The 24,547-nt window shown below is 37.7% G+C and overlaps 1 long non-coding RNA gene across 1 annotated transcript in view; it reads right to left on the minus strand.

The window, feature by feature from the left end:
• The window catches only part of LOC307193312, a 768,132-nt gene that overhangs the window by 580,248 nt on the left and 163,337 nt on the right, over positions 1-24,547 (minus strand). The window contains exon 3 of the long non-coding RNA XR_013830296.1: positions 7,156-7,320. This is a non-coding gene — a long non-coding RNA (uncharacterized lncRNA). The remainder of the gene's footprint in view (positions 1-7,155; positions 7,321-24,547) is intronic.

Raw genomic sequence — 24,547 nt, forward strand, 5'->3', positions numbered from 1 at the left:
CAAGGATTCTTCAATATATGCAAATCAATCAATGTGATAAACCATGTTAATAAATTGAAGGAGAGAAACCATATGATCATCTCAATAGATGCAGAAAAAGCTTTTCACAAAATTCAACACCCATTTATGATAGAAACTCTCCAGAAAGTAGGCATAGAGGGAACTTACCTCAACATAATAAAGGCCATATATGGCACACCCAAAAGCCAACATCATTCTCAATGGTGAAAACCTGAAATCATTTCCACTAAGATCAGGAACAAGACAAGGTTGTCCACTCTCACCACTATTATTCAACATAGTTTTGGAAGTTTTAGCCACAGCACTCAGAGAAGGAAAAGAAATAAAAGGAATACAAATTGGAAAAGAAGAAGTAAAGCTGTCACTGTTTGCAGATGACATGATGCTATACACAGAGAATCCTAAAGAGGCTACCAGAAAACTACTAGAGCTAATCAATGCATTTGGTACATTAGCAGGATACACAATTAATGCACAGAAATGTCTGGCATTCCTATACAGTAATGATGAAAAATCTGAAAGAGAAATTAAGGAAACACTTCCATTTACCACTGCAACAAAAAGAATAAAATACCTAGGATAAAGTTACCTAAGGAGACAAAAGACCTGTATGCAGAAAACTATAAGACACTGATGAAAGAAATTAAAAATGATACAAACAGATGGAGAGATATACCATGTTCTTGGATTGGAAGAATCAACATTGGGAAAATGACTCTACTACCGAAAGCAATCTACAGATTCAATGCAATCATTATCCAACTACCTATGGCATTTTTCACAGAACTAGAACAAAAAATTTCACAATTTGTATGGAAACACAAAAGACCCCAAATAGCCAAAGCAATCTTGAGAGAGAAAAACAGAGCTGGAAGAATCAGGCTCCTGAACTTCAGACTATGCTACAAAGCTACAGTAATCAAGACAGTACGGTACTGGCACAGAAACAGAAATATAGATCAGTGGAACAGGATAGAAAGCCCAGAGATAAACCCATGCACATATGGTCACATCATTTTTGATAAAGGAGGGAAGAATATATAATGGAGAAAAGACAGCCTCTTCAATAAGTGGTTCAGGGAAAACTGGACAGCTACGTGTAAAAGAACGCAATTAGAAAACTCCCTAACGCCATACACAAAAATAAACTCAAAATGGATTAAGGACCTAAATGTTAGGCCAGACACTCTAAAACTCTTAGAGGAAAACATAGGAAGAATACTTTATGACATAAATCACAGCAAGATCCTTTCTGACCCACCTCCTAGAGAAATGGAAATAAACACAAAAATAAACAAATGGGACCTAATGAAACTTAAACGTTTTTGCAAAGCAAAGGAAAACATAAACAACACGAAAAGACAACCCTCAGAATGGGAGAAAATATTTGCAAATGAAGCAACTGACAAAGGATTAATCTCCAAAATTTACAAGTAGCTCATGCAGCTCATTATCAAAAAAACAAACAACCCTATACAAAAATGGGCAGAAGACTTAAATAGACATTTCTCCAAACAAGATGTATAGATTGCTAACAAACATATGAAGGCATGTTCAACATCACTAATCACTAGAGAGATGCAAATCAAAATTACAATGAGGTATCACCTCACATCAGTCAGCATGGCCATCATCAAAAAATCTACAAACGATAAATGCTGGAGAGGGTCTGGAGGAAAAGGAACCCTCTTGCACTGTTGGTGGGAATGTAAACTGATACAGCCACTATGGAGAACAGTATGGAGATTCCTTAAAAAACTAAAAATAGAACTACCATACGACCCAGCAATCCCACTACTGGGCATATACCCTGAGAAAACCGTAATTCAAAAAGAGTCATGTACTACAATGTTCATTGCAGCTCTATTTACAATAGCCAGGACATGGAAGCAACCTAAGTGTCCATCAACTGATGAATGGATAAAGAATATGTGGCACATATATACAATGGAATATTACTCAGCCATAAAAAGAAACAAAATTGAGTTATTTGTTGTGAGGTGGATGGACCTAGAGTCTGTCATACAGACTGAAGTAAGTCAGAAGGAGAAAAACAAATACCGTATGCTAACACATATATATGGAATCTAACAACAAAACAAATGGTTATGGAGAACCTAGGGGCAGGACAGGAATAAAGATGCAGACATAGAAAATGGACTTGAGGACACGCGGAGGGGGAAGGGTAAGCTGTGACAAAGCAAGAGAGAGGCATGGACATGTATATACTACTAAACATAAAATAGATAGCTAGTGGGAAGCAGCCTCATAGCACAGGGATACCAGCTCGGTGCCTTCTGACCACCTAGATGGGTGGGATAGGGAGGGTGTGAGGGAGACGCAAGAGGGAGGGGATATGGGGATATATGTATATGTATAGCTGATTCACTTTTTTATAAAGCAGAAACTAACACAACATTGTAAAGCAATTATACTCCAATAAAGATGTTAAAAAAATTTTTAAAAAAAACGGCCAAGGATGGATGCAAAACCAGCTATACTGCAAACCATCAAGATTTAACTTCACATAGTCTGGTCCCCACAAAAATCTCAATCTTTAAGTTGTACTGTACTCCCTAAATCCCAGTCTATCTCAATTCCTAAAGGTTCCCAAAAGGTACAAACGATTGAGCTACAAGAAGGCTTAGTAAATAACAGCCCGAATTGTGAGTAAAATGAGAAATCAGACAAAAGAGGAAGGCAGTTGCAATATGTGAGAGGCCAGGGGACCTGCTTATCCCTGCCCTTCTCATTTCCCGAGGAAGTCTGAGTCTCGTATCAGCCTGCCCCAAGGGGACCCTGTCTGGGGACCAAACTCATTCGTACTTGCTTCACTCTAATCTGGGGTAGAGGGAGATACAGAGTGATGTTTGGGAAATTAAATCCACCAAATAGCAAAATGTGTGCCAATAACTGCTGCTCACCACTTACAGAAATAGTTCCACCTTGGTAGGGAGGAATAAAGGGTGGAACAGGAAGCCAGAGTGCTAGAGGAAACAGAGGTGTGTGAGGGAGGCGTTTATTGTATGGAATAATGAGATAATGATGAAGGTGCTGAAATATGGTCAAAATTCAAATTCTATTGTTATTATCATCATCATGTTATTATTATTGACTAGGTCGAGAGATGCAAACTCTAAGTAGAGAGAGAAAGGAGTTATCTGTAATCTTGAGTAAACTCATATTCACTTTCTCCTCTCCTCCAACAAAAGGGTAAGAACCTACACAAGAGTAACATTTCATAGCAGAACAGTAATAGTACTCACTTTGGCAAGTGAAATATGGATTGTATCATTGCCTGTTTTTCCTTTGGAGGTTTTTATTGTGTTGCCAGAAATCCTAAGGCTCAGTGAATAAAGCCCTCTCTCTTTGATTGAGTTTTCCTATTAGAAGCCAATTCCCACAGTTATGCACATGGGAGCAATTTCTCTACTCAGTATTTTGATCTGAGTGTGAAAAAGCTAAAATGCACTGCTTTGCGGGCAGGAGAGTAAACACAAGAATTTCAGAAAGGAGCTATAGATCAGGGTACATAATATGGATAGAAGACCAACAGCTGTTGGGAAGCTGATCTTTTCGTACAGAATTTGGATTCACAACACAAGACATGTGAGAAAAAGAAAAGTAGTTTGCAGTGGGTAGGTTCTTCAATTTGCATTCAGAACTAAGGAATTTTCACTGAGACCAGATTCCACAAGAGAAGAAAGGAGGCTTCTGAAGGTCAAGATGTAGAAGAGACCAAAATGACTGAATCTGCTGTGTAAAATATTGACATTATTCATTTCAATCCCAATTTAGAACGATATCCTTTCACACCTTCACTAAAACTGTGGGTATTTAAAACAATTAAGTATTTTCTCCAAACTCATTACATCAATCAAACTAATGTAGTCCATTTCAGGACCTAAGGGAGATACTTAAACAATATCTATATCAAATTTAATATCTAGATCAAATAACTTGTTTCTTAAGTAAAATGAAGTATTAAAACTCATGTGACACATCACAGCTCAATAAAGAAAAATACTAATTGGCCATTTGCTTCAACTGGTCATGACTTCCTGGGACTCCGACTGCCTCTGTAAATGGCATGATCACATTCAGTGATCTCTAAAGCCCAGGCCAGAGCCCTAATTCTTTGATGTTGAACATGTATACATGACCTTCCCTGGTCTCCAGCTGCTCCTTCGCAAAGGATACATTTCAAGTCTCTGAGAAGCAAAGCCCAGTGGACAGGACCCCTGAAACATCATCCTTTCAGGGCTCATCACTGAGACCAGGACAGTAAAAAGTACTCAATTTTGTAGGTGACCCATGGATACTTCTAATTCCCTTTCTACCACCTGCCCCTCCCAAGTCATCCCAACTCAGTTTAACTTCTAAGCCCTTTATATCATGGCCATAATATAGTAAACTTGAATTGTTCAGTTGAATTTCACATTCTACTGAAAGATGCATTCTAAAAAGGATACAGATGGGCAAATATGCACATACTCAAGTCTGTGATGGTGGAATCAAACAGTTTGAAGCCAACTTTCTGAGGCCTGTAAATATCTCCCAGAACTAAATCTTCAGGGGTAAAGTAAGCTAGATCATGAATTAATAATCCAATGTTAAAGGAAGACACTTTTTCAGGAGTTACTTAAAATTGGACTGCAAGATACGTCCCCAAAGTGGTATCCCAGTTCCAACCATCCTAAATCGTTTTCTGTATATAGTCTTTATTTACTCTTTTCTTCTATGTAACTTTTTTCCCTTAATATTTAACATACATTTCTTGTCTCTTTGTAGAGAATTTTTACCACAGTCAAGTATACTTTCTATGTCCTTATCTTTTCAATTTTATACTCACTGGAACTGTTCTGTGATTCATTCAATAAAAATTGTTATCTACTCCCATGGGTTCTAAAATTTAGCTCACTCACTTATTTAGCAAATAATTTTTAGTGTCTGTATGTGTTAGACACCACTTGTGCCACTTGGGGATAGGAGAGGATATATTCACAAGAAAGGAGCCACTTGAGTTTCTGTAGCTGCTTGTTTCTGAGATTTCCTTTAACATCAGTATTATGAAATAAAACAAGCCAACAGCAAAGTGCATGAAACATGAAAGTACCATTTCACAAGTAATTATAAAGCCAGCATCCAGTGTGACCGACAGCTTTTAAAATGTCTCCCAGTGATCCCCATCTCCTGGTACCCACACTCTTGAGTAATCCCCTTACCTTGGGTGTGAGGTGGATCTAGTGACTTGCTTCTAATAAATATATCATAGCAAAAGTAATAGGATATCAATTCTGAAGTTAGGTTATAAATAACTATAACTTCCATCCTGCTAATATTCTGTGTCTCTTTTTGCACGTTTGCTTTGATGGACAGAACCATCTGAGAGTAGCATAGATCAACAGCCACCAAGGAACTGAATTTTCTCAATTATCACTAAGTGAACTTGGAAGAAGATCTTACCCTAGTTGAACCTTGAGATAGATGGCTGCAGCCCCAGCCAACACTGTGATTTCAGCCTGTGGAAAACCTGAAGCCGAGGACCTAATTAAGTTGTACCTATATTTCTGACCCACACAAGCTGTTAGCTAATAAATTTGTGTTGTTTTAAATCACTAAGTTTTGAAATAATTTGTTATACAGCAATAGACAAGTAATACACCAGAAACTGCAAAAAGTCAAGAAATAGAACATTGGCAGCACCCCCAGAAGCCCCATCTTTGTCCCTTTCCAATTACAAATTCCTCCATCCCCACCAGAGATGATCACTATATTTAGAAGACAATCACTTCCTTGCTTTTCTTTATAGTCGTACTACCCATTCATGAATGCATCCTAAATGACATAGTGTGGCTGAGTTTGGGACCTTCATATGAATGAAATATTACTGTATTACTCTTTTAAGTCTTGTTCCTTTTGCTCCACATTATATTTGCAAGATAAATCCAAGTTGTTGTGTGTACCAGAGATTTATTCATTTTCATTGCTCTATATTTCTGTGAGAATATAATATAACTTTTTACCCATTCTACTGTTGATGGACATTTGGATTGTTTTCAATTTGGGGCCACTACAACAATGATGCTATCAAGACTGATGTACATGTATATGTATTCTGAAACATATGTGCACACATCTAGTTATTTGTGAAATAGCCAAGTTATAGAATGTACTTATCTCCCCAGTATTACAAAATGCCCTAAGGCTTTGTTTGCCAAAGGGGTAGTACCAGTGCCATGGTGGATTTAGAGGGAGCAAGAAGAGAAAGAAGAGAAGAAGAATGACAGGAGCGATTCATTTATATTTTCTGGTAATGAAACTCCGCATGGTTAAAAAAAATCCTGGTTTGGGGTTTAGAGTGTGTGTGAATTGCTGGTTTTTTTAACTGCCCACTATTATTAGCAATCCAAATGAGAGCAGTTCCTCCTACAACTGGTCCATTCCCATGTATCCAGGAATTCAAGTCTATTGGAGTCAAATGAATTTATTTATTAGTTATGGTCTCTTGATATTCAAACTATTCAAGCCCAAGACACAAAAGCATACATTCTCTAATCTTTTAAAATGCCTACATACTCTAACTAAGCTTTTTGCAGGTACCATGTTTTAGGATCTGTCCCAAATCAGGGAAGACTGCCTTCTCTGTGTTTGTTCATATTTTAATTCCTTTAATTGTAATGAAGTAGAAATTTCAGGACACTGTGAAAGAATCCTACCAAAGGGTATTAGATGTCCTCTTAGTCCCTATCAAATATGCCCAAATAATACGTTCCTTTCTGCTCATTGCCAATAGTTGGAAAAATGTAGTCCAAGCAATCCAGATCTCTAAATTGGCCCGAGAGAGGGAGATGATGCAAGAAATTTCAATAGGAAGGAAGCGTAGGCTGCTGCTCCAGGAAAAGTGAGGGTGTGCCCTTTACTCCATTGTATAACCTTTCACATCACAGAAATTAACAGTATTCATAGCCTCCTCCAGTGTTTAATCCTATTAGACTTCTTGCAGATGAATCTCAATAATGTTGAAACAAAAGGACCTTCTTTTCAGTTGGGGTAAATAGGGTAAGGGCTAAGCCACTTTAACAAAAAGACCCCAAAATGTAGTGGCTTAAGAAATAGAATTTTTTTCCTTACTCATACAAAGATGAAGAGTCTTAGTTGGTAGGGTGGCTCCACTCCTGATGGTCATTCAAGGATATAGATTTCTTCCTTCTCATTTCTTCACTATTCCAGACTGTTGTCCATTTCTGCACGCTCAAAACTGGATTGTAGGCATGGCCATGCTCTAGCTCAGATGGACTGGAAAGGGAAAAAACATCAAAGGCAACAATTCCTTTCAAGCAAGTAAAGCTAATTTGGAACATATGTAGTAAGGTTTCCATGCTTTACGTGAAGGGGAGAAAACTGAACATTTAATGAAAAAATTATAACAATTCTACAATCTCTTCCAGAAAATATAAGAGGAACAACTTTTCCCAACTAATTTTATGAGACTTGCATTACTCTAGTACCAAACGCAGACAAACACATTATAAGAAAACTCTAGAGCAATATCCCTTGTGAATCTAGAGACAATAATCCTCAAGAAAATATTAGCAAATCAAAATCCAGCATTATATAAAAACGGATCACATCACAACCAAGTGCAATTCATCTAAGGAAGAAAAGTCTGATTCAACATTCAAAAATCAGTCAGTGTAACTCACTATATTAGCAGACTGAGAAAAACTGTATTAACGTCTCAACAGATGCATAAAAAGCATTTGATAAAAATTCAACATCCCTTTATGATAAACACTATCACCAAACTAGAAATAAAAGAGAACTTAAAAAAGGATATGCCAAAAAAAAAAAAGAAAAAATACAGCTAACAGCATACTCAATGATTTCCACCAAAGATTTGTCGTCTCTCACCACTGCTATTCAACATCATACTGTAAGTCCTAGCCAATACAATAAAATAGTAAAAAGAAAAGGCATACAGATTGGAAAGAAATAAAATCCTGTATTCACAAACATAATTGTGTATGTAAAAGATACAATATATCTTTTATATATCTTTATACCCTGATCAAATTAGTGAGTTTAGAAAGGTTGCAGGATACCAGGTCAATAAACAAAAGTTTACCATATCCTATATATCAGTAATAAATAATTGGAATATGAATTTTAAAAAAAAACACTTAAAATAGCACTCCAAAAATGAAGCTTAGGTATAAATCCAACAAAATATGCACAGGATCTATATGCTGAAAACTATCAAATGCTGATGAAACAAATGAAAGAAGATCTAAATAAAAGGAGGGATCATATTGGTAGATTGGAAAATATTATTATTAAAATATTATTAAGATGTCAATGGCTCCCACTCGGTGTGTAGATCTAATGCAATCTCAACCTAAATCAGCAAATTTTGCAGATATTGGCAAATTGATTCCAAAGGAACTCAAATACCAAAAACAAGTTCAAAAAGATGAACAAATTAGAATACTCATAATATCCTACCCCAAGACTTACTATAAAGCTACAGTAATCAAAACAGTTTAGTTTTTGGTGAAAGAAGAGATAAATAAATCAATGGGATAGAATAGAGTCTAGACCAAGAAACTCAAAATGATGGTCAATCGATTTCTGACCCAGGTGCAAAGGCAATTAAATGGAGAGAGAATAGTGTTTTTAACAAATGCCATTAGAATAACTGGACATCCATTTTCAAAACAAGAATCTCAACCTATGCCTCACCTAGTTTACAAAACTTAATTTAAAAATAGATTATAGTTCTAAATGTAAAGTCTTGAAATCATAAATCTTTTAGAAGAAATTATGAGAGAAAATTTTTATAACCCTGGGTTAATAAAAGATCTCATATTTGACACTGAAAGCGTGATCTATGAAAGAAAAAATTGATAAACTGATTTCATCAAAATTCAAAATTTTTGTTCTGTGAAAGAATTTTTTGTAAAGTCACAGACTGGGAGGAAATATTTGCAAATTATATATCTGACAAAGGAATTGTACCAAGGGTTTAAGGGTCAGGGGAGAGTATAACTACAAAAGGGCAACATGAGAGCTTTTTTTAGGCTAATGGAACTAGTATGCTTTATCTTGGTTATGGTGATAGTTACGCAACTGTGTGTATTTGTCAAAACTCACAGACTTACATCAAAAGGAATGAATTTCAGTGTATGTAAATTTAAAAGTAAAGAAGAAAAAGATGATGTGAGCCGACAATATTTTTAACTACTGGTTCAGCTATTTGGATACATACCAGCTGAACAACAGCTCTGATTAAGACCAATACTCATGAGGAAAAAATTTAACTAGTCAAATAAACCATGGTTTTAAGGCTATTGTCTAATTGGGGAAATGCTTGATTTCTTAGCTGTCTTATCTCTTTAGGGCTGTGGCACTTCCAGGAGAAATTCTGGAAATGAACTGAGTTAGTCTCCAGAGAAAACGTACTACCTTAAATATGTCATAGGGTGATAGCCCCCTAGGTAAAGACATTGGCATTGACAGAAAACCAAGGTTAAAATTTCTAAAGGGATCACAGAGCCTGTGTTGACTAAAAAATAAACATCTCTTGTCCCCAGATATCCAGAGACACATTGCATGGCTTTTCACTTCTCAGAGAGAGAAAAGGGGAGTTGCTGAGGAGAAATGGAACCTCATCTATCTTTTAATCTTCAGTCCCTGCGTTTCACACTTGCCCCTTGCAGGTCAGAACCTCTGGAGAAATTTGCTCTCAGGAGGCTGGCTGACCTTATAACCCTGAGTGTGGGTAAATTCTGCAAATGTAGAGGGTTAAATCTCAAGCAACACAGTGCAACGACGCAGCAGCTTTTAGAGCCTCAAAGTTCCCTGATCAGGAAACCTGCAATTAGGAAAACTACCACATACTACATTCTGCTCCCTCCCGCCTCACCCCACTGGCTTTCTTCTCTCTGCGCAGCATCCTTCTCCCCTCAACCCTCCCTGACAGCCCTCCACTTTAGAAATTAGTTCTTATATACATCAGTGTTCATTTAAATCAATCTATTACTATCCCAAAGGCCCATGCATGTTAAAACCTCATCTAATTAAGAAATGGCAGATATGTGAGACCTGTTATACATCTAAGCTGGTGAGAGAAGTTTAACAAGTTTGGGAATGCAATGTGGGTGCCAGGGGTGCTTATAAACAACTCCACATGGACAATTTTCCTTAAAAATGAGGACAGCTTTGTTGGTTCACACCGTTAAATACTCCTTATTTAAGTAGCAGAAAGTTTCAAACATCAGAGAATTTCCCAGCCATGCAAAGGCTGTATGGGAAGCAATTCGCCAGATGTCTGTGAGAGTTAACTCACTTCAGGTCCCTATGCAATCAGGACCCTAGGTAACAGCTTCAGAGCCATTAAAATCTTAGTATTAGTTGTCTGGTGCAATAGCCTTCATCCAGAAACAGTTCCTGTATGACACCAGACAGGAAAACAATGAGCGCCCTGGCACATGGTGCTAATAAACTCAAATCTTATCTCCAACTGTAAAGCCTCTAAATGGGAGAAATGATTCCCCATCATAAGTGGGCCATTAGTATACGTTTACCGCAATTAATAGTCAGAACTTTTCATTAAAAAGAAACATGTCAGAAATCAGTCAGGGCCTTCCCTGGTGGCGCAGTGGTTGAGAGTCCGCCTGCCGATGCAGGGGACACGGGTTCGTGCCCCAGTCTGGGAAGATCCCACATGCCACGGAGCGGCTGGGTCCGTGAGCCACGGCCGCTGAGTCTGCGCGTCTGGAGCCTGTGCTCCGCAACGGGAGAGGCCACAACGGTGAGAGGCCCGCGTACCGAAAAAAAAAAAAAAAAAGTTGTAAAGAAATCAGTCAGAAAAATGAGTCAAGGCTAAGGATGTTGTGATTTTTTAGAACTTTAAAGAACAGGGTTAGGCTTCTGCAGTGTCGCTAAGCCTATTCGGCCCCATCTTTTTCCAAGGAGCGAAATGAATAAATGAAAGCAAAACATTCACCGTCTGGGAAAAAAATTACTAGAAAGACATATGACAAGGATCAGTATTGGACGGGACAGCATATTTTAGTTATGTATACAAATGACTCGGTACTGCGCGGTACAGGGAGGGAGGCACAGCACAGTAAATAATAAGGTACCCAAATGCCAAGCAGCGGCCAAGGATTTACATTATCATGTATTATATATGTGGGCTTAGAAGATGGAAAACGCAGATAAGTATAAATAAATGTCAAATAATGTGCCCGGTGGCCAAGAAATACAGAAAGTGAATTTGAGATCAGGGGAACAGTGCTGTAGCATAATGATCAGGGAGTGAACCAAACACAGGCTTGCCACCCCCAAGAAAGCCAGAAATGTTTCTGCGCAAATTAGGATGGAAGGGAAAATCTGCTGCACCTTGTACACAAACATCCACCTAATACCTTCCAAGCACAAAGGCACTGGCTTCTCCATCTAATTCATCAGTCATGTGCAGGTACCATTTATTTGGTACTAAAAAGGAGCATGCGGTTATGGGGCTGGTTTTAGTTCTATTTCTGTCACTGGCCAGTTGGGTCAACCTTGGTCAGTCTCTTCATATCTCTAGGCCTCAATTTTCTCATCTCTAAAATGATAAGATAAACTGACTGACTTCCCTCACATTTATTGGTGGACCTCTTAGCCAACCTTTCTGACAAATGGTCATGGAGAGCTTTGTCAGAGTTGAGACCCCTCTTTGTTGTGGTGGTCCCAGCATATGCCAGTGCCTGAGCATCTTGGGTACTTAGCACACTAAGGATACATTTATTATCCATTGAATGCGTGCTTGAATGCTGTGACACATTCAGTTCATTCCTTGTTCAAATTCCTTTTGAAAAAGTCTTTACAGTTTCAAAGATATATTTTCAAATTGAAATCTGGCAGTCAAGGAAAGATCTTACTTATGATTTATTCAAGAGGGAAAACTGATTTTAGCTGTCAGGGTGTTTCTTGCCAAAATACCTCAAAGTTCAGGATCATTTAAAAGCCACTTGCTCAGGGCTTCCCTGGTGGCGCAGTGGTTGAGAGTCCACCTGCCAATGCAGGGGACACAGGTTCGTGCCCCAGTCCAGGAAGATCCCACATGCCACGAAGCGGCTGGGCCCGTGATCCATGGCCGCTGAGCCTGCGCGTCCGGAGCCTGTGCTCCGCAACGGGAGAGGCCGCAGCAGTGAGAAGCCCGCGTACCGCAAAAAAACAAAAAAACACGTCACTTGCTTAGAATCCCTGCTTGTAAGGCAATGTGCTTTGCTGTTGGTTTCTAAGGCATTCTCACATTCCTTATTTCAATCTTCACTACAGTCGTTTGAATTAAGAATTGTTAACAAACTACCCATTGTACAGATGAGAAATTCAAGGCTCAGAGAAGTGAAATGACTTATATAGAAGGTCACATGGCCATGTTCTTAATTATGCCTTAATTAACATTTCTTAAATATGCTTTTATATTTCATATAAAAACAGTAAGAATGAGGAGTCTCTATAACACAACTTACATAGACAATGGCCTGAATACTATACAGTCATTGCTTAGAGTAGTTGCTAAGGACCTATGATCTAGATTCAGATATCCTGCGTGTGGATCCTGGCTTCCCCACTTACTAGCTGGGTGGCTTTAGGCAAGTTACTTAAGTTTTTTAACACTTAGTTGCCAGGTCTGTAAAATGGCAATAATCATAATACCTACTTCATAACATTATTAAGAATATGAAAGAGATCACACATTTAAAGTAACTGGCAGGTAGAAAGTACTCAGTGAATCCAAGCCATTGAGTATGAAGAAAAACATCTAAAAAATGGACTAAAACAGACCTGAAATGTACATTTTAATATATGTACAATGAGGCTCAAAGAAGAAATATTTTTGAAAAATTTTAATAACATAATCCGAAGATGAGATACATAAATCTACATAATAAGATGAGACACATAAATCTACAATGAGTATTATTTTCTTTATAAACAACATAAATGATGAAAAGATTAGAAAGATAACTTCTAAGTATTTGCAATACTCATTCCCTTTCTGGAGAAATTACTGATGATATATTGATGAATACTGATTTCCTACTTCAAGGACCTTGCCAGAAAAGATGAGCCCTTCTGGCAATTCATCTCATTTATTTAACCACGGAAATACTGTAAATCACCTCAAGTTCGTTTGCCTCACACTTTAAGAACGAGCTGACCTAGCCTGGGCATCGTGAAGGGATGAGTGTGCTTAATTAGTGAACTCTGCAAACTGCTCAGCCATTACAAGAACACCATGCCACTCAAAAGGTTCTTTATTAGTTTATGTCCTATTAGCACTTCTATGATCACTGTATATGTGAAACAAGAAATCAAGACTTGAGAACTGAAACACAACTTTAAAAGCACCTTATAGGATTTCTTCAATGTATGACTGAGAGAACAGAGGTCCCTAGAAGTTACGTGACTGGACATGGTCCAGCAGCTGGCTAAGGCACAGCCTGGTCAAGAGTCCAAATCTTGCAGTTTGCAAGCCCCTGAATTTCCCCAAGCATCCTGCTGTCAAGTGGAAGTACACTGATGTATTCAGCCAAAATCACCTTAACCATAAATTAATGGGGAAAAGGATACAGGTTTCAGCATAGGGACCCAAAACAAGGTATTTAAATCCAGAATAGTTTTGCAATAAATCATCAAAGTTGCTTTGCCTTTCTATTCAAATGAAAGCAATATTTAAAATAAAACAAAAAAAAAAAACCAAACAACCAAAGAAACCAAATCCCTTATAATGCAGTTTATGCATAGGTAACAATTACATTCTTATCTTTGAAGGTCACAAATATCCATAGTGCCATTCAGTCATCAAAAAATAGTGATGGAAAGAGGATAAATATTGTTTCACATAACAATTACATTTTTCTGAAGGCCAAAGTAATAAAACTTGCATAACCTCAGAGATTTTTTTTAATTACAAATGTAAGAACTCCAAATCCCCTTTTCATGAACTTTTCAAATAATAAAAGATAGGCTCATAGGCAGACAGACACGCCAATGTGGGCAGAATAATTAAGATTCATGACTATAAAGAGCTAGGAAGGACTCGGTCTTCTAGCAGTGAGGACTAATAGAGTAACTGAAAAAACAGGGACAGTGCCCTGGAAGGGAGAGAGAAAGGACTGAGGTCTAATGGCTTCGGTCGCTGAAGAGCAAAACAATTCTGCCTATAGATTTGATGTGCAGAGCCCACTCCTCCACTACAGATTGCCATGCTGCTGACAGGAAAGGTGCACTCTGCATTTAAGGAATAACCCCAGTTCTGAAATTCGAGCAGCAATTAAGATTTAATAGCTTCTAGGAAGGTCACTTCGGCATCTTGCTTGTCTTCCCAAGAAGAACTTGCCTTCACAGCTCCCAAATTCTCTACCCAAGGCTGCTGTTCAATCTTAGAAACAGAGATCTGAGCATCTAAGAGTCACATCAAGTATATTAAAAGTGAGCGAGTCCCTTTTCCACCTTGATAGCAAGCCACGTAAGTACAGATGATGTGGTCACCCAATAATTCACCTCTTCATCAGAGAGAACGAAAATCTTAAAGAATGAAGGACATAGCTTAGAAGATTACAAGGAATAATAACTGCAAGCTATACAGGTTTTATAAACAGGCAGCATAAATACAAGTTGAAAGAAACAGACCCAAGAAAGTATTTTACACATTAAAAAAAAATCCTTAATTTCCTTCCATGCAAGATTGTTAAAGGCAAAAACCAGGACCATTTACAAAGCAATTAGGTATTATCCTAGGGAAAACATAACATTAAAAAGAAGATTACACTCAACTATTCAAAGCCTTGTCTTGTGCCGTGTAAGGTCCCGTTCTGTAAATATGCAGTTGAGGAGTTGACCTACTAGGGATATCTGATGAGATTCCACAAGCCAAGCCACTGATGGCAGAGGACAGCTTCATTACAGAATGGTAACAGCCAAACTCTGCTGCTTATTGCAGACCTGAAGTGCCCCCAAATATAACTGGGTACTTTTCCCCATCTGAATTCCAACATTATTGCCCGTCACTCACAAGTGACAAACAGAGGACAAACTCAACGTTGTACAGAAATTCCAAGGACACATAAATAAGTTGAGGAGAGTTGATTCTAAAATATGAAGGATGAGGGAAGGTAAAGAAAAAAAGAGAGGTGAATGGCAGAGACATTGCCTGACTCAATATTAACCTTCCAATCATCTGTTTTCCTTATGGCACTCTTTGCTATCAGCTGAAGCCTCTCACTCCATAGTTTTTTCACATTTGAGCCATTAAATAAAATCCAGGGTCTAGTGGCCAGAATGTTTACTGATACGTCTCACTTGGGGCTTTACAATTGGAAACTCCGGTCATGAATGCCACCATTCTAACAAGGATGCTGTACTTGGTATTCTTATTCCCTGGAGTATGTATTGGCATTATTTGCTCTCTTATTTGCCCCCATTTCCAAGCTCCCAGGTTTCCCTGAATCACCGTTTTCTCCTCTCTGTTTTATGTTCTACTAATCTGCTAAGTCAACACATGCTACTGTTCTCTAAGAAGTAAAATATCTGTATTCCATGTACATTTGTTCTGAGCATGGAGCCAAAGCAAAATTCCATTGGCTGGTACATTTTTAAGATTATTACCAGTTCCAACTTTTGCGGGCATGTCAATTTGAATTACTACTGCTAGCACAAATGGAAACTAAAACGAATGCAGTTCCAGAATGTCATCTTTCATTTTAGATTGTGGTTGGACAGATCAAGTGTAAGGGGGAATCTAATAGATGTATCAGCACAGGTTTTCTTAGTAGTTTTAGCTATGCTATAATCATTCAATAACAAAGAGCATTTTTTTTATACAGCAGGTTCTTATTAGTCAAGCATTTTATACACATCAGTGTATATATGTCAATCCCAATCTCCCAATTCATCACACACACCCCCACCCGCCACTGCTTTCCCTCTTTGGTGTCCATACGTTTGTTCTCTACATCTGTGTTTCAATTTCTGCCCTGCAAACCAGTTCATCTGTACCATTTTTCTAGGTTCCACATATGTGCGTTCATATGCGATATTTGTTTTTCTCTTTCAGACTTACTTCACTGGGTATGACACTCTCTAGATTCATCCACATCTCTAAAATGACCCAATTTCATTCCTTTTTATCGCTGAGTAATATTCCATTGTATATACATATGTACCACATCTTCTTTATACATTCATCTGTCGATGGGCATTTAGGTTGCTTCCATGACCTGGCTATTGTAAATAGTGCTGCAATGAACATTGGGGTGCATGTGTCTTTTTGAATTATGGTTTTCTCTTGGTATATGCCCAGGAGTGGGATTGCTGGGTCATATGGTAATTCTATTTTTAGTTTTTTAAGAAACCTCCATACAGTTCTCCATACTGGCTGTATCAATTTACATTCCCACCAACAGTACAAGAGGGTTCCCTTTTCTCCAGACCCTCTCCAACATTTGTTGTTTCTAGATTTTCTGCTGATGCCCATTCTAACTGGTGTGAGGTGATACCTCATTGTAGTTTTGATTTGCATTTCTCTAATGATTAGGGATGTGGAGCAGCTTTTCAAGTGCATTTTAGCCATCTGTATGTCCTCCTTGGAGAAATGTCTATTTAGGTCTTCTGCCCATTTTTTGACTGGGTTGTTTTTTTTTGAATACTGAGCAGCATGAGCTGTTTATATATTTTGGAGATTAATGCTTTGTCCATTGATTCGTTTGCAAATATTTTCTCCCATTCTGAGGGTTGTCTTTGTGTCTTGTTTGTAGTTTCCTTTGCTGTGCAAAAGCGTTTAAGCTTCATTAGGTCCCATTTGTTTATTTTTGTGTTTATTTCCATTACTCTAGGAGGTGGGTCAAAAAAGATCTTGCTTTGATTTATGTCATAAAGTGTTCTGCCTCTGTTTCCTCTACGAGTTTTATAGTGTCAAGTCTTCAATTTAGGTTTGTAATCCATTTTGAGTTTATTTTTGTGTATGGTGTTAGGAAGTGTTCTAATTTCATTCTTTTACATGTAGCTATCCAGTTTTCCCAGCACCACTTATTGAAGAGACTGTCTTTTCTCCATTGTATATCCTTGCCTCCTTTGTCACTGATTAGTTGACCATAGGTGCATGGGTTTATCTCTGGGCTTTCTATCCTGTTCCATTGATTTATAATTCCGTTTTTGTGCCAGTACCATATTGTCTTGATTACTGTAGCTTTGTAGTATAGTCTGAAGTCAGGGAGTCTCATTCCTCCAGCTCCGTTATTTTCCATAAAGACTGCTTTGGCTATTCAGGGGCTTTGGCATCTCCATAAGAATTTTAAGATTTTTTTGTTCTAGTTCTGTAAAACATGCCATTGGTAATTTGATAGGGATTGCATTGACTCTGTAGATTGCTTTGGGTAGTATAGTCATTTTCACAATATTGATTCTTCCAATCCAAGAACATGGTATATGTCTCCATCTGTTGGTATCATCTTTATTTTCTTTCAACAGTGTCTTATAGTTTTCTGCATACAGGTCTTTTGTCTGCCTAGGTAGGTTTATTCCTAGGTATTTTATTCTTTTTGCTGCAATGGTAAAGGGGAGTGTTTCCTTAATTCTCTTTCACATTTTTCATCATTAGTGTATAGGAATGCAAGAGATTTCTGTGCATTAATTTTGCATCCTGCAACTTTACCAAATTCATTGATTAGCTCTAGTAGTTTTCTGGGGGCATCTTTAGGATTCTCTATGTATAGTATCATGCCATCTGCAAACACGGACAGTTTTATTTCTTGTTTTCCAATTTGTATTCCTTTTATTTCTTTTTCGTCTCTGATTGCCGTGGCTAGGACTTCCAACACTATGTTGAATAACAGTGGTGAGAGTGGACATCCTTGTCTTGTTCATGATCTTAGAGGAAATGCTTTCAATTTTTCACCATTGAGAATGATGTTTGCTGGGGTTTGTCATATATGGCCTTTATTATGTTGAGGTACGTTTCCTCTATGCCCACTTTCTGGAGAGTATTTATCATAAATGAGTGTTGAATTTTGTCAAAAACTTTTTCTGCATCTATTGAGATGATCGTATGGTTTTTATTCTTCAATTTGTTAATATGGTATATCACACTGATTGATTTGTGTATATTAAAGAATCCTTGAATCCCTGGGATAAATCCCACTTGGTCATGGTGTATGATCCTTTTAATGTGTTGTTGGATTCTATTTGCTAGAATTTTGTTGAGGATTTTTGCATCTATATTCATCAGTGATATTGGTCTGTAATTTTCTTTTTTTGTAGTATCTTTATCTGGTATTTGTATCAGGGTGATGGTGGCCTCATAGAATGAATTTTGGAGTGTTTCTTCCTCTGCAATTTTTTGCAGGAGTTTGAGAAGGATGGGTGTTAGCTCTTCTTTAAATGTTTGATAAATTCACCTGTGAAGCCATCTGGTCCTGGGCTTTTGTTTGTTGGAAGATTTTTAACCACCGTTTCCATTTCATTACTTGTGACTGGTCTGTTCATATTTTCTATTTCTTCCTGGTTCAGTCTTGGAAGTTTATGCCTTTCTAAGAATGTATCCATTTCTTCCAGGTTGTCCATTTTATTGGCAGAGTCGCTTGTAGTAGTCTCTTAGGGCGCTTTGTATTTCTGTGGTGTCTGCTGTAACTTCTTTTTCACTTCTAATTTTATTGATTTGAGTCCTCTCCCTCTTTTTCTTGATGAGTCTGGCTAACGGTTTATCAATTTTGTTTATCTTCTCAAAGAACCAGCTTTTAGTTTTATTGATCTTTGCTATTGTTTTCTTAGTTTCTATTTATTTCTGCTCTGATCTTTATGATTTTTTTCCTTCTGCTAACTTTGGGTTTTGTGTGTTTTTCTTTCTCCAGTTCCTTTAGGTGCAAGGTTAGATTGTTTATTTGTGATTTTTCTTGTTTCTTGAGGTAGGCCTGTAGACCTATAAACTTCCCTCTTAGAACTGCTTTTGCTGCAACCCATAGGTTTTGGATCGACGTGTTTTCATTATCATTCCTCTCTAGGTATTTTTTGATTTCCTCTTTGGTTTCTTCAGTGATCTCGTGGTTATTTAGTAACGTATTGTTTAGCCTCTATGTGTTTGTGTCTTTTACGTTTTCTTCCCTGTGACTGATTTCTAATCTCATAGCATTTTGATCAGAAAAGATGCTTGATATGATTTCAATTTTCTTAAATTTACTGAGGCTTGATTTGTGACCCAAGATGTGATCTGTCCTGGAGAATGTTCCATGCGCACTAGAGAAGAAAGTATAATCTGCTGTTTTTGGATGGAATGTCCTATAAATATCAATTAAATCTATCTGGTCTATTGTGTAATTTAAAGCCTGTGTTTCCTTATTAATCTTCTGTTTGGATGATCTGTCCATTGGTGTAAGTGAGGTGTTAAAGTCCCCCACTACTATTGTGTTACTGTCGATTTCCTCTTTTATAGTTGGTAGCAGTTGCTTTATGTATTGAGGTGCTCCCATGTTGGGTACATATATATTTATAATTGTTATATCTTCTTTTTGGATTGATCCCTTGATCACTATGTAGTGTCCTTCCTTGCCTCTTGTAACATTCTTTATTTTAAAGTCTATTTTATCTGATATGAGTATTGCTATGCCAGCTTTCTTTTGATTTCCATTTGCATGGAATGTCTTTTTCCATCCCCTCACTTTCAGTCTGAATGCGTCCCTAGGTCTGAAGTGGGTCTCTTGTAGACAGAATATAGATGGGTCTTGTGTTTGTATCCATTCAGCAAGCCTGTGTCTTTTGGTGGGAGCATTTAATCCATTCACGTTTAAGGTAATTATCGATACGTATGTTCCTATGACCATTTTCTTAATTGTTTTGGGTTTGTTTTTGTAGGTCCTTTTCTTCTCTTGTGTTTCCCACTTAGAGAAGTTCCTTTAGCATTTGTTGTAGAGCTGGTTTGGTGGCGCTGAATTCTGTTAGCTTTTGCTTGTCTGTAAAGCTTTTAATTTCTGCATCGAATCTGAATGAGATCCTTGCTGGGTAGAGTAATCTTGGTTGTAGGTTCTTCCCTTTCATCACTTTAAGTATATCATGCCAGTCCCTTCTGGCTTGCAGAGTTTCTGCTGAGAAATCAGCTGTTAACCTTATGGGGGCTCCCTTGTATATTATTTTTCATTTTTCCCTTGCTGCTTTCAGTAATTTTTCTTTTTCTTTAATTTTTGCCAATTTGATTACTATGTTTCTCGGCATGTTTCTCCTTGGGTTTATCCTGTATGGGACTCTATGCACTTCCTGGACTTGGGTGGCTATTTCCTTTTCCATGTTAGGGAAGTTTTCGACTATAATCTCTTCAAACATTTTCTCGGGTCTTTTCTCTCTCTCTTCTCCTTCTGGGACCCCTATAATGTGAATATTGTTGCATTTAATGTTGTCCTAGAGATCTCTTAGGCTGTCTTCATTTCTTTTCATACTTTTTTATTTATTCTGTTCTGAAGCAGTGAATTCCACCATTCTGTCTTCCAGGTCACTTATCCGTTCTTCTGCCTCAGTTCTTCTGCTATTGATTCCTTCTAGTGTATCTTTCACTTCAGTTATTGTGTTGTTCATCTCTGTTTGTTTGTTCTTAATTCTTCTAGATCTTTGTTAAACATTTCTTGCATCTTCTCGATCTTTGCCTCCATTCTTTTTCCAAGGTCCTAGATCATCTTCACTATCATTATTCTTAAGTCTTTTTCTGGAAGGTTGCCTATCTCCACTTCATTTAGTTGTTTTTCTGGGGTTTTATTTTGTTCCTTTATCTGGTACATAGCCTTCTGCCTTTTCATCTTGTCTATCTGTCTGTGAATGTGGTTTTTGTTCCACAGGTGGCAGGAATTTACTTCTTGCTTCTGCTATCTTCCCTCTAGTGGATGAGGCTATCTAAGAGGCTTGTGCAAGTTTCATGATGGGAGAGACCGGTGGTGGGTAGAGCTGGCTGTTGCTTTGGTGGGCAGAGCTCAGTAAAACTTTAATCCACTTGTCTGCTGATGGGTGGGGCTGGGTTCCCTCCATGTTGGTTGTTTGGCCTGAGGTGACCCAAAACTGGAGCCTACCTGGGCTCTTTGGTGGGGCTAATGGCGGACTCTGGGAGGGCTCACGTCAAGGAGTACTTCCCAGAACTTCTGCTGCCAGTTTCCTTGTCCTCATAGTGAGACACAGCCATCCCCCGCCTCTGCAGGAGACCCTTCAACACTCGCAGGTAGGTCTGGTTCAGTCTCCTATGGGGTCAACGTTCCTTCCCCTGTGTCCCGATGTGCACACTACTTTGTGTGTGCCCTCCAAGAGTGGAGTCTCTGTTTCCCCCAGTCCTGTTGAAGTCCTGCAATCAAATCCCGCTAGCCTTCAAAGTCTGATTCTCTAGGAATTCCTCCCTCCGTTGCTGGACTCCCAGGTTGGGAAGCCTGACGTGGGGCTCAGAACCTTCACTCCAGTGGGAGGACTTCTGTGGTATAAGTGTTCTCCAGTTTGTGAGTCACCCACCCAGCAGTTATGGGATTTGATTTTATTGTGATTGTGCCCCTCCTACCATCTCATTGTGGCTTCTCCTTTGTCTTTAGATGTAGGGTATATTTTTTGGTGAGTTCCAGTGTCTTCCTGACTGTTCAGCAGTTGGTTGTAATTCTGGTGTTCTCGCAATAGGCAGTGAGAGCACGTCCTTCTACTCCACCATCTTGAACCAATCACCTCCAATAATGAAGAGCTTTATAGAGTAATGATGAAGATCAACTATCAGACAACATAGATTTCAATCCCAGCATCCTTTACCACCTATGTGAACTTCAGCACCTATTTAACTTCTTAAAGTCTGTTTTCCCATCTCTAAAATGACCATAATAATAGTATATCGTGTAATGATTAAATGAGATAATCTCTTAAAAGGCAGGCACAATGCAGATACATTGTTAAGAACTCAGCAAATGTTAGCTGTGTTAGTAAAGTGTTAAAGAGAAAATAAGCAGAATTCAGCTTCATTTTTCTTAACATATATCCTAGAAAATTACTGAAAGCTCGATACATTTAAATTTCTAGAGCAGATATTCTCCAAATTTAGCATGCATCATAATTTTCTGGAAGGCTTGTTAAAACTTGGATTGCTGGACCCTAGCTCCAGAGTACCTAATTTAGTAAATCTAGGGTGGAGCCTGAGACTTTGCATTTCTAACAAGTTCCCAGATGATGCTTAAGCTGCTGGTCTGGGGACTACATATTGAGAGCTACACCTATAGCAAAAGTAGCGAGAGCTGATTACCTATTAGGCACCCGCCATGAGTCAGCCATTGTGTACACCTACGATATTTAGTTCATTGAAAAGCACTGATCTTGCTCTCCAGATTCAAAAGCCATATTTCTAAGTCAGTCATAAATATTGTCATTCGGTTCTAAAAAGTTGGCTACTATGGACATAATCTCCTGGGCAAGAAAATGATTTGCAGTTACATACATATTTTTTTAATCAATCCTAGTCAATTCTGAGTCAGTCATTGTACTTCATAAACAGATTTTTTTATCTATTAGTATGCTTTGGGGGTTAAATAATACTCTACCCTACCCTCCAAGATTTATGTGCCAAACGATTTGTCATACCTAAATAAAAAAGGAACACAGGGGAGGGAGATAAGTAACAGGTCGGGAAATAAAGCTCATAATAAAAGTATTTTTTCAACATTCTCTATTTTGGTGTTAATCCAAACTTAGATATCAGTAACAGTCAGTAGTTATTAGGAAAATTTTCATAAGAATTTTATAATTACATTAACTACACTCTGATCACTATCAGCACTTTTAAAAAATACAATTTGTATAATAAAATAACACCATGAAATAACTGAAAGAATTTACGTTTAAAAATGTTCATGAGATATGTATAGCTGATTCACTTTGTGATACAGCAGAAACTAACACACCATTGTAAAGCAATTATGCTCCAACAAAGATGTTAAAAATTTTCAAAACTAAAAATTAAAAAATAAATAAATAAATAAAATTTTCATGAGTACTTGATAGAGTATGTTAAATAAAGAGAAAAATTGTCTAAAATAAAAATGCGATAGAGGGCTTTTTAAACTCTTGAAACTCCATGTTCAAGACGACAAATGAGGACATTTCTTACCACTTCTACCTTTCATTTAAAATATTATACAGAGTATAATTTCTAAAGTCAATCAAATCAATAAATGCCATGCAAAAGCCTGGTATAAACCAGGTGACCTCATTAAAGCCAGTTTCACAGTTTAATGAAATTCTATCATACTGAATGTTAAGAAGTAAAGTACAAATTCAAAATGGCAACAGGAGCATGCAATTCCACTTTACCTTGTTAGAATGCATTTCTTCACTATAGTTAATCTGACCTTCATAGCAATGACCAAGTGAAACAAGTTTTAAAATAAATGTGTAACAAGGCTTTACTTGGTGAATTTTAATACCTTCTGCTTTCAAATCACTAGGGACTAGCTTCTAGAGCAAACTTTCTTACAAAATGCTTAAGTCTCACTACTACTGAAATAAAAAAAAATCAGTTGCATGTCCCTACTTACTACTGGTACCTAAACCTATTGGATTTTCCCCCATTCTTCTTAAATCTTTAAATCACCAAGAACATGTTCAAAGAACTACAAACTCACAAATAAAATGCAATGCATGACTTAAAAGGAAAGCATCTGAATCAGCATTGTGAAAATGACTGTATTACCCAAAGTAATCTACAGATTCAATGAAATCCTTATTAAACTACAAATGGCATTTTTCACAGAACTAGAAAGAAATTTTCATAATTTGTATGGAAACACAAAAGGCCCCAAATAACCAAAGAAATCTTGAGAAAGAAAAACAGAGCTGGAGGAATCAGGCTCCCAGACTTCAGACTATACTACAAAGCTACAGTAATCAAGACAGTATGGTACTGGCACAAAAACAGAAATATAGATCAATGGAACAGGATAGAAAACCCAGAGATAAACCAATGCACATACGGTCACCTTATTTTTGATAAAGGAGGCAAGGATATACAATGAAGAAAAGACAACCTCTTCAGTAAGTGGTGCTGGCAACACTGGACAGCTACATGTAAAAGAACAAAATCAGAACACTCCCTAACACCATACACAAAAATAAACTCAAAATGGATTAAAGACCTAAATGTAAGGCCAGACACTATAGAACTCTTAGAGGAAAACATAGGAAGAACACTCTATGACATACAACACAGCAAGATCGTTTTTGACCCACCTCCTAGAGAAATGGAAATAAAAGCAAAAATAAACAAATGGGACCTAATGAAACTTCAAAGCTTTTGCACAGCAATGGAAAACATAAACAAGATGAAAAGACAACCCTCAGAAAGGGAGAAAATGTTTGCAAACGAAGCAACTGACAAAGGATTAATCTCCAAAATTTACAAGCAGCTCATGCAGCTCAATATCAAAAAAACAAACAACCCAATCCAAAAATGGGCAGACGACCTATATAGACATTTCTC

This window comes from Stenella coeruleoalba (assembly GCF_951394435.1).
Source record: "Stenella coeruleoalba genome assembly, chromosome: 10".
NCBI classification, from domain to species: Eukaryota; Metazoa; Chordata; class Mammalia; order Artiodactyla; family Delphinidae; genus Stenella; species Stenella coeruleoalba.